Source organism: Sturnira hondurensis, unplaced genomic scaffold, assembly GCF_014824575.4.
Source record: "Sturnira hondurensis isolate 20B ecotype Veracruz unplaced genomic scaffold, ASM1482457v3 Scaffold0010812, whole genome shotgun sequence".
Lineage (NCBI taxonomy): Eukaryota > Metazoa > Chordata > Mammalia > Chiroptera > Phyllostomidae > Sturnira > Sturnira hondurensis.
In genome coordinates, this window is record NW_028083443.1 from 1,594,267 (window position 1) to 1,598,321 (window position 4,055).

At 42.7% G+C, this 4,055-nt stretch overlaps 1 long non-coding RNA gene across 1 annotated transcript; it reads right to left on the reverse strand.

Annotated features, from left to right (window-relative positions):
* Window positions 1-655: 655 nt before the first annotated feature.
* Window positions 656-3,817, reverse strand: LOC118996101 (uncharacterized). The gene is made up of 3 exons (XR_005068426.1): window positions 3,741-3,817; window positions 2,834-3,185; window positions 656-890 (listed from the first exon to the last, which is right to left on the reverse strand). It is a non-coding gene; the product is annotated as an uncharacterized LOC118996101 (long non-coding RNA).
* Between the last annotated feature and the right edge of the window lie 238 nt (window positions 3,818-4,055).

Below are 4,055 nucleotides of genomic sequence, written 5' to 3' on the forward strand. Positions count from 1 at the left end.
TCTGCCCCCCCCCCCCGGCTGCACCCTGTATCAGTAGGAGAGATGTGGAAGCTGTGGTGTGTGCAGCTTTCGGCCTCCCAGATACCGGCCAGTGCGGATCTCTATTAGCTCAGACTCTTAACTGAGCTCGACAGATGTCCCAGGTTGGTTATCATTTGGAAACGTCCCATCTGTGGGCGCTGCTAGGAAACAGCATGGCAACTCTTCCTTCTCACTCTCAACTCCTCCTTCTCCGCAGAGCTGCAGGTTCGAGAGGAAGAATCAGGTATTTTGGAGGAATGAGAGGCACAGAGATGGCTCCCCGAGATCAGTCCCTAAGGCTCCATCATGTAAATGCTGACAGGGACAAGGTAGTGCTGGAAGCCTAAAAATTAATGAAGATTTTGCAGAGATTACTGGAGTGTAGAGCCAACAGGAGAAAAAAATAATAATTTAAGAAATTAAATGCAATTAACCAAATAGTTTTTAAAAAGTATTATATTGATTCCAGGAATAAAAATGATGATTTTTTTTGTTGAAGTAGAAGAAATATACTATAACTACTCATAAAAGGTATCATTTATTGAGTGTTTACTATTATGAATTTCTTACGTAAGTTGAATCATTTCATTTCACATACACAAAAAAACAGCTTAAAGAAGGTACTACCATCGCCTCCATTTTAAAGATGAGGAAACTAAAAGAAGAGAAAGGCAGTCAGCTTCATCTTCAGAAGATCTGGGTTTTCCCTCCAAGTAGCAAAATGGCTGCAGCGTCATCAGCCTTTGCATCCACTCACCACATCATCCAGAGGAAAAGAAGGTCCCTTCTGAAATTCACTTTCTCATCAGGCTCACTGTGTTGTATCTTCCTTCCATGTGGTCAGGGAGATGGGCATATGCCAATAAGACCTAAACCAATCAGAACCACCTGATTATACAGTGGTAGGCAAAAGTACATTTACAGTTGTGAGTACACAAAACACAGAGTTTTGTCATGCATTATTAGTTATTAATTATTGTATTATTTTCCATAGGAACAACTGTAAACCTACTTTTTCCCACCCCTGTATACATGGAGGTATAATTCAGGTCAATGTCCCTTAAATTTCCTGGCAGGATCAGGGAATTAGTGGATACTGGAGAGGGGACTGAATGTCTCCCCTAGTACTTATCAGCCAGAAAAAGAACAGGAACTTTCTCCAACAGTATCATTATAGTCATATTCCAGCTTAAATTTGTTAATTTTCATTAGCACTTTTTTGTTCTGGAACTACATGCCCTCTATGCAATTACATGTTTAAGAAAAGGCAGATTTTTATTCTATCTCTTCTCCCCCTGAATAAAATGCTCCCAGGGACTACAGTACGCCTGCAACACAGGTTGGGGCCTCTCGGGAAGGTATGTGATCCTTCTTATTAGGAGTCCTGGGAGTACTGAAGTTGGACTACCATGGACTTTGTGATCAGAGGAAAATCAAGGTTTCAAATACGAAGAGTCTTTTTACCTAGTCATCTTGTGTGTAAGTGTTATTTCACCCCTGAGTTAGGGATTTAGTCATTTGTTTACACACAAGCCAAGCACACAAGTGAAATCAAGAACTGTATTCATCCTTAGGAAGTACTCAGAATTACTCCTCTACTTTTATTCTAAACAGATAATTAGCTACCCAATTCAAAAAGTGTTCTCAAGTAAAGATGCCACATTTTAAAGTTTAATGATCTTCACTATCAGCATGCAGCGTTTATTAAAACCTACTCTGAATTCAATTTAACCCAATGAATATTTGTTATCTAGAGAGAGTCTACTCTGCGACCATCTTGAAGCTCAGGCCCACTTCTCAATAGAAAATATCCTCTACATTAGCCCCCATGAACTTGAAGGCTACAGTTGGTTGGACATAAGGTGATCACCTATGTGAGCAGGTGTGCTAGGAAAAGTGGCGTGCAAGCAAGCGTCATTGCTATCCCCGACCTTCTCCAGGAAACAGGTTAGCCTTTCCTTTTCCTAGCTCTTTATCGTTTCCATGGCTTTCCTCTGAGCCTTCTGCTAGTTTTCCACAGCTATGAAAAATTGTGATGTCTCATAATTGCACCCCACAAATAGAAACAACCAAATGGATTTGAGGAGGAAAAAAAAGGGCAGCCTATTTTGGGAAGCAGATTCCCAACCACCCGCTTCATTACATGAAGCTGTGCTTGAATGGATAAGAAAAATAAATATAAAACTGAAAGAGTAACCATAAGAGCGATCAACTAACAATCCAGGGAGAAACACTTCATGCCATTGTTACCAGGCATGACTAATTCGATAAACCCCTTAGCTAACGCCAGCTGCTCGTAATCAACACGGACCAGCAACCGTTCCCAGGCCTGCAACATACACACCTGCTGCCCAGGAGGACTACTTCTGTCCAGGCCTGAGCAGCTCCAAAGTTCATCAGTTCTGCTCCTGAAGGATCTTCCAAACCATTTGAGCCCTCTCCAAGGTAATTTAAAGCTCCGGAGTGGGCCTATCAGGGTGTGACTGTGGTCATCTGGCTGAATGCACTAATCCCTCTGTGGTTTCACTGATTTGGCAAACGGAGAGCGGAGCAAGTTGTCAAGTTCCAAATATCCAGAAGCCATCGCTAAGTCAAGAAGTCCACACACCCCTCCCCCCAAATATGTCTAATTTTTTCTTTCCATGACAAACAGAAGAAGGTGGCCATGGTATTCCCCTCCTAGTCTTATCCCTCACTGTCTTCTTCCCAGAATATCTTCCAGCCAGCCTATATTTTGCATCTAACTTTCTCTTTGTCGCTTTTGTTAAGCAAGTTAAATGATGCAAAACCAAAAGTTTTTTGAAAAGCGTACCTGCTTCTTTTTCTACCATATTTCTTTTGGTAAAGATGTTTATATTCATTATGTGGTCACTCAGAAGTGAGCAAACAAATGAACCAGTATGCATCATAATAAACATTCATCATGAGAATGTTCTTTCTGAAACGAGACAACATCACATAGCCTTGTGTCTATTTCAGCTATGCTCTGCTGACTTCCCCTGCCGTGGAGTCTCTCTGTGTTCCGTCTTCTCCATCCGGTCACTCCTTCCCTGGGGCGTGAGGTCAGGCAGCACATGTGTCTGTCCCACATCATCTAATCCTGCTGGTGTGAGGTTTCAGTCTCCGCTTCATCTGAAGAAGCAGCTGCTTGTTAGATGGCAATGCTGGGGAAGAAAAAAACAGAAATAGAAAAAGCCTATTAACCTTCACAAAAATGATAGTGCATTTTGTGCTTTTTTAACACCTGCTTATTTTCTAAGCGCTAAAACTTTCACTTCATTAAGCCCTAGGTGGATGAGCGAGGCCTTACAGAGAGCATGAGATAACACTGTTGAATGACTTTGTGGCAATCACACAAACTGGGAGGGACTGAAGCAGATAACCAGCTAGGAAAACCACAGAGCTGAGTTCCGAAAGCCGAGGCGCTCTTTCTACACATTTCTACATTGGTATTTAGACAGATATGGCTCATGTGTAACCCCCAAAGACAGCATTCAGCCCTTGTCTGAAAGATCTAGGTTACAATCACAGTTTAGACCAAAGTATTCACTATAGATTCTGCCGCTACTGTGTTTGGCACTCAGTTATTCTTCAAGACATCCTGTCAAGACCAGGAAGATGAGCTCTGCTATACAAACGAGGTCACTGGGGCTTGGACACCTGTGACCCGACAAAGCCCACACAATGCTGAATGGAGTTAAAATAGGAAAAATACTAACCATGGATTCAGGACGCCACATGAAGTGTTTATTTTCGTTTTCTCTAGTGTTCGTTATAGTCCTTCGTCTCTGAAACCGAGTACTATAAAATTAGCTTCTGCTTTTACTTGCCTTGGGTTTTACAAAAAGAGAAGGGAGGAAGCGTTCTAAGAAGACTGAAAACATGCGTCCTGAAGGACATGTAACCAGCAACTGTCTAGCAGCCAACTCGGATCTCGGCCCCACCGACCTGAGCGAGGGAGGGAGGGCGAGGGGGAGGCGGGGCGAAGGAAGACACCATCACGTGATACTGATTGTGCTCCAATGCTGTTCGGC